This window comes from Staurois parvus, unplaced genomic scaffold (genome assembly GCF_062004578.1).
Source record: "Staurois parvus isolate SC_StPar_1 unplaced genomic scaffold, SC_StPar_1.0 ptg000290l, whole genome shotgun sequence".
Lineage (NCBI taxonomy): Eukaryota > Metazoa > Chordata > Amphibia > Anura > Ranidae > Staurois > Staurois parvus.
In genome coordinates, this window is record NW_028318086.1 from 1,856,319 (window position 1) to 1,869,672 (window position 13,354).

The window sequence follows — 13,354 nt, forward strand, 5'->3', positions numbered from 1 at the left end:
GGGATAGAATAAACCGCAATGTATCAGCCTCCTTGCCTCATTAAGGCCGTTACCTGCCCAAATAGGTGGTGAGCTCAACAACCTGCAAAACCCATCTCAACGTATAACTATTTATTTATAAATTATTCTATACCTTTTTTTTTTAAAGAATACTCGCCTGCTCTGTGCAATGGTTTTGCACAGAGCAGCCCCGATCCTCCTCTTCTACGGTCCCCTGCTGAAGCTCCTGGCTCCTCCTCTTTGACAAGTGCCTACTATAGGAAGCCGCTTCCTATGGTGGCACTCGTGCGGGTTTGATCCCGAGTCCCACTGCCTGCATCTATAGACCCTGTCCCACCCAATGGCTCCCTCTATCAATCTGCCCTGTGAGGAGGGAGAGAGCAGCTGTTCTTGGTGCAGTGCTGGATGGGGCTCAGTGGTTCTGCACTTCTGTGACCCATTTTCAACTGACTGCGTGATGAAGCCCGATGTCGGCTGACATCACTCAGCCGCTCCAGGCTGGAGAAAGATCCCGACTTTAAAGTCGGGATCCACCCCAGAGCCTGGAGAGGAACATGGCTAGGCCTCTCAGTGATTGGTGGCCAGTAGGAAGAATGCTTTTCTTACAGGGCTGGTCAGAATTCCACCCGTTCAAACAGAAAGACAATTCGGCTGCAGCTGGCACTACCAAGTGGAGTTGACTCCAAAACTATGCATCTAATGAGATGTCAGCCAGTCATGGGTCAAGGAACCCCAGGGTTCCATGGAATCCTGGTTGAGAATAGCTGCTCTAAGTAGAGAGAGTTCCCAGCCTGCTTTTTACACCTTGGCCGTTGTGCCAGGATTTTGACAGCTCTGGATGTTCAGGAGCCAGTATCAGTGGAGGAGTTCCTCAGTCTCCACCTACTTGACCATCCTGTAAGCCCCTGCATCTTTCAATGGTCCCGAGCTCATGGAGGAAACTAGGTGAGCGCCAGGAGTTAGGGGCGTCACACCACTATTCCAGCCACATATAGATGTGATCAGGAGGCTGTACTGCCAACTAGATCATGTCTACAGTAAACCTATTGGCATTATTAACATTAAAAAACCCACGTCCGTGGGCTCGCTTTTATCCTTTCACGGTCTCACCATAACAAATTTTAAAAGGTGTTGGCAATAAAAGGGAAAATGGTGCCTAACCATGGAACCCATACCAGCCTGTCCATGAGGAGACAACGGAGTGAGCAAAGTCCCCGATGGCACATGGAAGCGTTGAGGTCTGGTCTTGCACAGAATGTCCTAGGTGCCTAAAACCTTACTCACAGACGAAGCATGTATCTAAAAAGCATAGAAAAATGACAATGGCCACAACGGCGGGCAAGGTGTTCTCACTGTCAGTGCGGTCCAATTGCTGAAGCGTTTCGGGGACGAATCCCTTTCCTCAGAGCTGATGACCAACCTCTGATGCTGATGTATGATGAATGGAAAGTAAGAGCCTTGCTGTTGATGCCTCAGGCATCAACAGCAAGGATCTTACTTTCCATTCATCATACATCAGAGGTTGGTCATCAGCTCTGAGGAAAGGGATTTGTCCCCGAAACGCATCAGTCATTTGACCGCACTGACAGTGAGAAAACCTTGCCTGCCGTTGTGGCCATTGTCATTTTTCTATGCTTTTTAGATACATGCTTCGTCTGTGAGTATGTTTTTATTATTTTTTCACTCCTACAATAAACCTTGGATAATGCACTAGGTGTGTGTGCGCCACCTGTTTTCTCTCTATCCAGTGGCTGATTTCCCCGTTTGAGGAGGGCTGCACCCCTGAAGCATTTCCTTTGGTTGTCGCTGTCCTGGTACCCTTGGCTTCCCTTTTGGCTGTGCATATCCTGAGGCGCTGGAGAGTACATACGATGCCTAAAACCTTATATGAAAAACATTTCATTGACCCAACATGTTCCTACAGCTACACGGGCCATCTATGTCCATGACGCGAACCCTGGCCCAGTTCGGCAATCGGGATAGCAGCAGTCGCTGCTCCTTGTTAAATTGTCTCCCCGTCTTCCTTTTGTTCACCTTCATTATTTCTGCAGATGATTTTTCTCTCTTGCAAGACATAAAGATGACATTTTTAATATGCAGAAATAAAAAAGTCACACGGGGAAGAATTTGCTAGGTCAATAAGCTTTTTTCTTGTAGTCAGTTATCAGAGTTTTCTGCTCTAGGTGTTTTAATTGAAGATTAAATACTGTTAAAGAGTGTGGACAAATTTAGGTAGTGTATGTTTTAAGTATTAAATGGAAGTTAATAAAAGGCTTCGGATTGGCGCCCTTGTTTAATTTTTTTTCCTTTTGTTGGGAGGGCCTGGCGTTAAACTAGAAGTAACCTCTTCATTAAAGCTCACTGGACCTGGAATCGCACAATGCGCATTTTGCGTTAATGAAGACTCCGCTCAGAGAATTATGTAAAATCAAAAGGCGTTCTGCGATGCAGAGTTAAATTACACTCTCGCATTTCTTCTTTTATGTTCTAAAAAATTCGCTAATTTAAAAAAATAAAAAAATGATTGAGAAATTTATGATTACTGAACAGTCATGCCGCAAGTAAGCCAACACAGCAGTGAAGGTGAATGTGAATTTCATTAGTTAGCAACAGGGACACTTTGTGAGCTAAAGCAATGTAGGCTTGGAACCCTGAATTTAAAGCTGAACTTTATTTATTTTTTTAAATACACGCAGTGTGACCACCTGAATTTGGCCTAATGTCAGCCTCTTGCAGTCTTTGTACAGCAGAGCTCAGAGAGGAGGAAGGAGAAACAGAACAAGGAACCAGTGAGGTGCATTCTGATAGAAGGAGAGAGCGGAGTGACGGAGTGATGAGCTTGTCAGTCTCCTGCTTTTTCTTTTCACTGTCCAGTCACACAGTGGGATTGGGAAGGAGACCTGTAAGTGAAAGTGAAACTTCAGCAGAGAATGATCAGGTATTTTGCTCTGCCAGACAGGGCTATGCTGTGTGGCAAAGCTGTGTAGTAGTTTTCAGAACTGGGTCAACAGAATGACCAATCTTTTTGGCAAGTACAACAGTTCCCATAAAATATACTGTGTATGTGTGTGTGTGTGTGTATATACAGTTGTGTTCAAAATAATAGCAGTGTGTTGAAAAAAGTGAATAAATCTCAAAATCCTTCTAATAGCTTTTATTTCCATCCACACAAATGCATCGGGAACACGACACATTCTATTCCAAATCAAAACATGAAGAAAAATGGATCAAATTTGTGTTGTTCCTCTAAAAAAAATTGAAGAAAAGTGAATATTAGACAGTTCAAAAAATCGCAGTGTTTGTATTCTTCTTTACAAACTCAAACATTCACTATATAAACTGAGAAATGTTTGAAGATTTTGCTTTCCTTTGAATGACTTCATGAATATTTGGTTGTAGTCGCACTGTTTCTGAGAACTGCTGTACATCTGTGTTGCATGGAGTCCCCCAACTTCTGGCCCCTGTGATCAGGTATTCCAGCCCAGGATGATTGGACCACATTCCACAGTTCTTCTCTATTTCTTGGTTTTGCCTCAGAAACGGCATTTTTGATGTCACCCCACAAGTTTTCTGTTGGATTAAGATCCGGGGATTGGGCTGGCCACTCCATAACGTCCATCTTGTTGGTCTGGAACCAAGATGTTGCACGTTTACTGGTGTGTTTGGGGTCGTTGTCTTGTTGGAACACCCATTTCAAGGGCATTTCCTCTTCAGCATAAGGCAGCATGACCTCTTCAAGTATTCTGATGTCTTCAAACTGATCCATGATCCCTGGTATGCGATAAATAGGCCCAACACCGTAGTATGAGAAACATCCCCATATCATGATGCTTGCACCACCATGCTTCACTGTCTTCACAGTGTACTGTGGCTTGAATTCAGTGTTTGGGGGTCGTCTGACAAACTGTCTCCGCCCACTAGACCCAAAAAGAACAATCTTACTTTCATCAGTCCACAAAACGTTGCGCCATTTCTCTTTAGGCCAGTCAATGTGCTCTTTGGCAAATTGTAACCTCTTCAGCACACGTCTTTTTTCCAACAGTGGGACTTTGCGGGGGCTTCTTGCAGATAGCTTGGCTTCACATAGGCGTCTTCTAATTGTAACAGTCCTCACAGGGAACGTCACACCTTCTTTCATCTTCCTGGAGCTGATTGTTGGCTGAGTCCACCCCATTTTGGCTATTCTTCTATCCATTCCAATGGTAGTTTTTCGCTTTCTTCCACGTCTTTCAGGTTTTGGTTGCCATTTTAAAGCATTTGTGATCATTTTAGCTGAGCAGCCGATCATTTTCTGCACTTTATATGTTTTCCCCTCTCCAATCAACTATTTAATCAAGGTACGCTGTTCTTCTGAACAATGTCTGGAACGACCCATTTTCCTCAGAATTTCAGAGAGAAATGCACTGTAACCAGCATGTACAACATTTGCTGCCTTCCTTCCTTAAATAAGGGCAATAATTGCCACCTGTTTTTCAAAGAATGAATGACCTCACTAATAGAACTCCACACTGCTATTATTTTGAACACGTCCCTTTCAATTAGTGATTCAATGACACAGAATCAGCAGCATGCATGTCATGACTGTTGGGTCTGTTGGATTTCTATTACTCTACTACACCTGCTAGGAAATTATTTGCCATGTAGAAATATCATTTCTACCAAAAACAGTGATTGATCCGGTTAGTGATGTCTGACTGCTATTATTTTCAACACAACTGTATATGTATATATATATTATATATATATATATATAATATACGCACACACACACGATATTGCCAAAAGTATTGGTCGGCCGGCCTTTCCCCGCACATGAACTTTAATGGCCTCCCAGTCTTAGTCCGTAGGGTTCAATATTGAGTTGGCCCCGCCCTTTGCAGCTATAACAGCTTCAACTCTTCTGGGAAAGCCGTCCACAAGGTTTAGAAGGTTGGACCATTCTTCCAGAAGCACATTTGTGAGGTCAGGCACTGATGTCGGGGGAGGAGGCCTGGCTCACAGTCTCCGCTCTAATTCATCCCAAAGGTGTTCTATGGGGTTGAGGTCAGGACTCTGTGCAGGCCAGTCAAGTTCCTCCACCCCAAACTGGCTCCTCCATGTCTTTGTGGACCTTGCTTTGTGCACTGGTGTGCAGTCATGTTGAAACAGGAAGGGGCTATCCCCAAACTCAAAGTTGGGAGCATGAAATTGTCCAAAATGTCTTGGTATGCTGACGCCTTAAGAGTTCCCTTCACTGGAACTAGGGGGCCAAGCCCAACGCTTGAAAAAAACCCCACACCAAACTTTACACTTGGCACAATGCAGTCAGGCAAGTAACGTTCTCCTGGCAACCACCAAACCCAGACACGTCCATTGGATTGCCAGACAGAGAAGCGTGGTTGGTCACCCCATAAAACACGTCTCCACTGCTCTAGAGTCCAGTGGCGGCGTGCTTTACACCATTGCATCTGCCGCTTTGCATTGTGCTTGGTGGTGTAAGGCTTGGATGCAGCTGCTCAACCATGGAAAACCATTCCATGAAGCTCTCTACGCACTGTTGTTGGGCTCATCTGAAGGCCACATGAAGTTTGGAGGTCTTTAGCTATTGACTCTGCAGACAGTTGGTGACTTCTGCGCACTGTGCGCTTCAGCATGCGCTGACCCCGCTCTGTCATGTGACGTGGCCTACCACTTGGTGGCTGAGTTGCTGTTGTTCCCAGTTGCTTCCACTTTGTTATAATTCCACTAACAGTTGAGCGTGGAATATTTAGTAGCCAGGAAATGTCACGGGTGGACTTATTGCACAGGTGGCCACCTATCACGGAACCACGCTTGGAGTCACTGAGCTCCTGAGAGCGACCCATTCTTTCACAAATGTTTGTAGAAGCAGTCTGCATGCCTAGGGGCTTGATTGTATACACCTGTGTCCATGGAGGGGATTGGAACACCTGAATCACATGATTTGGAGGGTGGGGCCAATACTTTTGGCAATATATGTGCAGTGGCAAAAGAGTGAGCTTTAATACCCATGCGCTGCACATATGTGATGCAAGCCGACCAATGTTTATGTGCTGAGAGCGCCGTGCTCTCACCCATAAATCGAAAGTCCCTCCTCTCTTCCTCTGCTCTATCTGCATAGCAGCTTTTTCTTTACCTTTTTTTTTTAGAAGAGGAATTTGGTTCCGCCTCCAATATACATCATTCACCTAGGTGAATTACATGTACTGTGTCCGCTGTGCCTCCTGGTATATGTACATCCCATGTGGCCTTACTGTTCATTCACAGAGATGGTGGGTGGCGGGCCTAGTGGCACATCATCAAGAGGCTTGCCCATTGAACCCGGAAGAGCCAGAAGGCCTCTCGATGACTGGAGAACACTAGATGGGTGACTATCTGAAATGGGCAGATCCCACCTCCCAGTATGCGGGGATAACAGAAAATAAATGGTGGGGGCTGGGGGGGAGATCCGCTTTAAAGAACAACTGAACCCTTTATATGTATTTCTTCTTATATGCAGTTAGTAGGGATGCACCAACACCTGTCTTTTTACTGGTGAGTACGAGTACCGATACTTGTAGTTAAGTACTCACCGATACCAATGACCAATACCTTTTATGGTGCGATTAGAGCCTATGCAAAATGAATGGATTCAAACTGCACTGCAGAGCGTTTAGAAGCGTTTTTTAACTGTTCCATATCCAGATGCTGTCCGGAGCCTTTTTTCATCATCAGAAATGCATGCAAAGCGTTTTCCATGTATTCAAATGGACCCGGTACACCAGCGCAGTCAGTTCCAGGTTTGGCGTGAAGGAAACAATGGTAGAACGTTCCGCATTATGCTCATGATGGGATCCATAGTGAATACAACCAGAAAAGACAGGTCATCTCTACACATACTGCTCTCTCTGCTTCTACTCTCTCTATTCCTCTCAAAACATCTGAAATCTTTTATTTTTTACTGATTTCAGTGCATTCTGGGCATTTGGGCATTTAACCTATGTTTTCCAGCAGTCAATTTCCATCATTAACCTCCTTAGCGGTATTCCCGAGTGTAGCTCGGGGTAAAATTTCAGTACCAAGAGCGGTAACCCCGAGCTACACTCGGGCTTACCATGCGGCGTTGCTCAGGGGGTCCCTGCAGCACTTACCTTGTCCTTCACTCCCACGATGTGTCCCCTGCAGCGTCCCCGGCCATCTCCTCCGGTGGATGCCGGCATCCGGCTTCCGTGTTCCGGTCCCTGTGACATCGGCGGCAAATTTGAAATTTTTAAAAAAGTAATTTTTTTTAAAATGACTATTACATAGTAAAACATACACATACATTTTGTCCCGAGTGCTTTGTCCGGCGCCCTGCCTGCATTTTTACTGTTCTTTCTGCCTGGAAACTGAGAAACGTCCATGGCGTCCAAAAAGCGTCCCTTTAGGTCAAAAGCGGTTTTAGACCGGCTAGAGAACAGCGATAGTAAATCAGAACCACTTGCAGAATTGAGTGATAATGATTCGTGGGGGAAATTCCTCATCAGACACTGAAAACGATTCTGCGACTTTGCTCAGCGATGTGCGAACTTGGCACTCTATTTCAAATTTCAGTGTTTTTGGTTTGATTATATTATTGAATTAAATTTATTATTATTATATTATTATTTTTTATGATTATTTATTAAATTATAATTTATGATTTCGTGTTTCAAATTTTATCATCCCCGGGATGTTTACTAGACTCTTGTTCGGACAGATTTCAGTGAGTTATTCATAAAAATTACAGCCTACAATAAAAAACTACATATTTCCATGCAAAAAAATGTATCGCTTTCAGCACAAAAAATCGGAAATAATCAGACCGCCGAGGAGGTTTAGCAGTTTTTTCCAAACGCCCCATGTACATGGAGCCTAACACTGGAAAATATACATTATTTTCAGAAAGTTCATATTTACCACAAAGCTGAAGTTAGGTTTTGGTATTTGTCACTTTGCAGTGATTTAGTGTCCTGCGTACGACCTCCAGCCTTCTGAAAAATGACAGTTGCCTGATTCCGGCTCATGCCATAAGTTCGCCTTGTGGTTTTGGTAAAAGAGACTAATTTATTTTTTAACTTGTTTATATGTTTTTTTGGCTGGTTACATTACACTGGCCTAATCTAATTTCCTGACTTCCTAAGAAGCGCAGTCCCCATTCCATCCAGTATCGCGCATGGTTTATATTCTTCCACAAACAGGCCAAACCGATTATGTGCAACTCAATCATTCTCATGCTGTGTAAGGGGAAACGCAAAACAGCGAAATCCTGTTATGTATACGGCACACTGTACGCTGCTGCACAGGATCCTTTGCTGGGAGTTAAACTGCATGTAAAGCTAAAATATTTTTTATTTTTGGATATTGTCAGTTTTTTCCTTTTTATTTACTGTATATGTCCCTCCAGGACGTTACCCCTTCAGTTTCTGTCCCAGAGACTTAGCAGGGAGGGCTTGTTCACACTTCCTATGATCTCCAAACAGCGATCTATGTTTGGATCGCTTTCCAGAGAGCATTTGACAGGCGGTGAGGAGGTGTATTGGTTCTTCGTCGCCTTTAACCCCTTGAACCCTGCACTAGCACTCTGCAACTGCATCCATTGCACATGGTTGCCGGCATTTGCAAAGTGGCTCCTTTCACTTGAATGGGTTGTGCTCGTTGGGCACTATACCCTTTTACCCTTTATTATTATACAGGATTTATATGGTGCCAAGAGTTTGCTCAGCGCTTTATAATATAACGGGAGACAATACAGCAACAATACAGTTTAATACAAGAGGGATAGGAGGGCCCTGATCCTTGGAGCTTACAATCTAGGAGAGTTATAAGCAACAGGGGGTATAATTCCAGCTGCAGTGTGTGTACATCCCCCAGACTTCTAAAGGAGCCGCACCTGCCTGGAGAACACAATGATTATTGGAAGCAGCCATAGCCACTGACAATAATTACATCCTAAAAATCTGGTTGCTGGTTGTACCCAAGTCAATCAATGGGTACAATTAGCCTGCCTATATATGGATCAAATCTGGGCTTGTTCTTGCTGAACCAGCGGAGATTCGAACCATCTATGGCCGGCTTTAGACTCTGCGCTCTGGGGAATCTATAAGGGCAGGGGCGGACTGACAACTCATGGGGCCCCCCGGCAATAGGGGATCATGGGGCCCCTGTGTCCTTGCCCAAACTCAAAAAAGCCTATGAAAAAGGTACCAGGGGCATCCCATGGGGCCCCCTACTGACCCCGGGCCCTCGGGCAGTGCCCGAGTTTCCAAATGGTCAGTCCGCCCCTGTACAAGGGTTCACTATCACGGAGACCCGAGAGGAAACTTTTTATTTATTTATTTATTTCAGGTACTTATATAGCGCTGTCAATTACGCAGCGCTTTACATATATATTGTACATTCACATCAGTCCCTAACCCTCAAGGGGCGTACAATCTAAGGTCCCTAACCCTCAAGGGGCGTACAATCTAAGGTCCCTAACCCTCAAGGGGTGTACAATCTAAGGTCCCTAACTCACATTCATACATACACATACTAGGGACAATTTAGACAGGAGCCAATTCACCTACCACCCACCTACCAGCATGTCTTTGGAGTGTGGGAGGAAACCAGACGTCACAATAAGGGGTCAGGTTGGCTAGGGCACAGTCTGCAGTGCATGATCACTGGTCCTGGCAACTGGAAGAGGTACTACCATTGGACAGCGGCTTATTTGTTTTGAGAGGTCAAATGGTGAGACCAAGACAGGACGGGGTATTGGGTGGAAAGTTCATAATTGCTTGAATATGGACTTTAATGACAAATCTGTTTACAATACGTACTTATATAGCACCGTCAATTTACGCAGCGCTTTACATATATATTGTACATTCACATCAGTCCCTAACCCTCAAGGGGCGTACAATCTGAGGACCCTAACTCACATTCATACATACACATACTAGGGCCAATTTAGACCGGAGCAAATTCACCTACCAGCATGTCTTTGGAGAGTGGGAGAAAACCAGAGTACCCGGAGGAAACCCACGCAGGCACAGAGAGAACATGCAAACTCCAGGCAGGTGGTGCCATGGTTGGGATTCAAACCAACGACCCCTAGTACTGCCAGGCAGAAGTGCTAACCATTTAGCCACTGTGCTGCATACTGTATTTACCAAACTCTTCTATATTTCTATGGGTGAGTAGTACTCATGGCGGCCTCCATTCATCCAGTAGAGTATTGCTTTTGCATAGGAATGACGGGAGTAAAGAGGACCCTGCCATCTCTGACATTTCTTGGACGAGCCTTCCCAAGTCAATCAATGGGTACAATTAGCCTGCCTATATATGGATCAAATCTGGGCTTGTTCTTGCTGAACCAGCGGAGATTCGAACAATCTATGGCCGGCTTTAGACTCTGCGCTCTGGGGAATCTACAAGGGCAGGGGCGGACTGACAACTCATGGGGCCCCCGGGCAATAGGGGATCATGGGGCTCCTGTGTCCTTGCCCAAACTCAAAAAAGCCTCCATTCATCCAGTAGAGTATTGCTTTTGCATAGGAATGACGGGAGTAAAGAGGACCCTGCCATCTCCGACATTTCTTGGCCGAGCCTTCAAGATGAAAAGAATTCCACCTGGTAGAATATAGTTTCCCTACCAAGAATTATTGTTTCCCTACCAAAGAAAAGCTGCATTGACACTGCTCCTTCCTCTTTTGTAGGTCTAAACATTGAGATTTGGATGATCTAAAGGTGCATGTTCACTGTGGGATTGTTCTCATAAAGTATCTATGGGTGGCCTTACATCTGACCACCTTATAATGCCTATGGGCAGCTTTAGAGGTACAACGTATTGCTGTTCTAATTCCTAGCTGAACCATGTCTGAATATTAGCCGTTCTACAGTTAGCATTATGTTTTGCCAGCAGCTTTTCATATTCTGGACTTCCCCAATCTGAGCTGAGAATGTGGCTTATTACCCTCTCTGCAAATTCACGCTGTAAGGGAACACAATCCGGTTTGTCTGTGGGGCTTCTGTTTAACATGCTAAGAAAAGAGTAGCAGTTGCACAGCAAAGACCTCTGTGTCTTCACAGCAGGGACCTGTGTGTCCAGTATCTTTATAAGCAGTCACGGCTCCCAAAGGAACGTCTTCCCTGCTTTACTTCTGGTTGCCCTTGGAATCCAACTTCATAGAGATGCAGAATTTAGGAGGGCATCAAGCCAGTGGGCAAGAGCAAAGACAACAGCTGTTTTAGATGTTGTCCATCCTCTACGGACTTGCCAGCTTTTCTAGAAATACATGTTTTTTTGGAAATATGTTTGGCGTTTTTCTAGGCAGCAGAATTTAGGAAGTAGCATGGAGTGTTAAGAGACAAAGAGAGGTTCCATTGCTTGTGTTTACATTGGTTTTTTTTTTTTTGAAAGGATTCAGGGAATGAAAACATTAGACTGAGACTTGGGCTCTGCGGGCAGCCTGGAACAAAACCAACGTATGGTGCTGATTCGTCTGTCCCTGTATACAGTGACCCTCTTTCTGGCAGCAGAGCAACAGTATAATGGAAACCGGTTGATGAAATGCTAACCACTTTTTTTTTTTGCTCTAGATCTTTACCGAAATTAAAAAATATACTAGGAAAATTTGGCATTTGGACATTGAAGTGTACCTAAAGACAAAACTTTTCTGCACAGGGTTTTATTGTTGTCTATGTCCCCTCTGGGAAGATTCCCTTTCTCTATTTCTCCATCTGATTATTATCACTAATCACCCTTCCAATCTGAGAGACCTGGTGGAGCAGTTGGCGAAAGAAGAGTGGTCCAAAATTCCAGTAGAGAGGTGGAAGAAATTAATTGATGGTTACAGGAAGTGATTGATTTCAGTTATTTTTTTCCAAGGGGTGTGCTACCAAATATTAAATTGAGGATGCCAATAATTTTGTCCAGTCCATTTTTGGGGTTTTGCATGGAATGTGTCAGATTTGGCTTTTTGTTTCTCCATTTTTGTGTGTCATATCAATATAAACAAAACAAATAAACATGAGAATACCTAAATATTTGTATTTGGAACAATTTTCTGGGCGAAGTGGTGCAGGGGGTACAAGCTTTTTGTCCATGACTGAATATTCCCTCTGTTCTGTTTGGATGAGAACTCACAATTTTTGATTTTCTATTACTTTCAGTCCTGGTAAAATAAATCTTTGATTAGAGACACTGTGGTGGGAGTCACTTTGGGTGGGGGGCCCATGGAACGCAGCTCACTTAGGAGATGTGGGGAGACCCCTGTCTCAGCTCCCCATATCCCTCTTATGTGTAAGTCACCCTGTGCCTGTTAGGGGTACAGGGTGATCTGCCCTAATATTATGTGGGCTTTGTCTCAGACTGTGTACACATGTTTAGGCGATAGGTGGGGGCCCATGGAACGCAGCTCACTTTGGAGAGGTGGGGAGACCCCTGTCTCAGCTCCCCATATCCCTCTTATGTGTAAGTCACCCTGTGCCCAGGGGCGGACTGACCATTTAGAATCTCGGGCACTGCCCAAGGGCCCGGGGTCAATAGGGGGCCCAATAAGATGCCCCTGGTACCTTTTTCATAGGCTTTTTTGTTTAAGCAAGGACACAGGGGCCCCATGATCCCCTATTGAGGGCCCAGGGTCAGTAGGGGGCCCCATGAGATGCCCCTGGTACCTTTTTCATAGGCTTTTTTTAGTTTGGGCAAGGACACAGGGGCCCCATGATCCCCTATTGCCCAGGGGCCCCATGAGTTGTCAGTCCGCCCTTGCCTGTGCCTGTTAGGGGTACAGGGTGATCTGTCCTAATATTGTGTAGACATGTCTAGGAGATAGGTGGGGTGGGGGTTGTGGATTGTTTGGTGTTATGTGGCTGCATCCCCTTGTTCTATTGTTTGTCTTGCTTGGGAGCAAACTATTACAGGATGTATGTGTTTATGTGTATTAGCTTAGTGGGGGGGTTGTCTCCAGCAGCCCTCCCTCCTGATGGGACTGTCTGCTGGAGTGAAGTTTGAATACCTTTGTGTCTCTTGTTGGGAAGTGTAGATTGCCCCGCCCTGTGTCATTATGCAGAAAGGGGGGGTTTGTCCCTTAAGTGTCTATATCTTGTATCTGTGTTCAAATAATCTACTTTCTGACTTACTTCAAATCTGTGGTGTCTGTTGTCGGTGTTGGGACGGGGAAGCGGTATTCTAACGGAAGTACTTAAGCGCAGACTGGGTCGGTTCCGTTACAGACACGCTTTAAAATCAGGCCATGTAAGGCGGCGACCATACTGTATTTTTAGTTAGAAGTATTTCCCTTGTCAGAAATGCCGTGATAATCTTGAGAAGTTTATCGTTGATTTCTCCGAATTTGTCCACCGCGTCTGCTCGCTG

General features: G+C 44.9%; 1 protein-coding gene across 1 annotated transcript in view; it reads left to right on the top strand.

Moving 5' to 3' along the window:
• The window catches only part of EEFSEC (eukaryotic elongation factor, selenocysteine-tRNA specific), a 307,938-nt gene that overhangs the window by 260,238 nt on the left and 34,346 nt on the right, over positions 1-13,354 (top strand). The gene's annotated exons all lie outside the window — the stretch shown is intronic.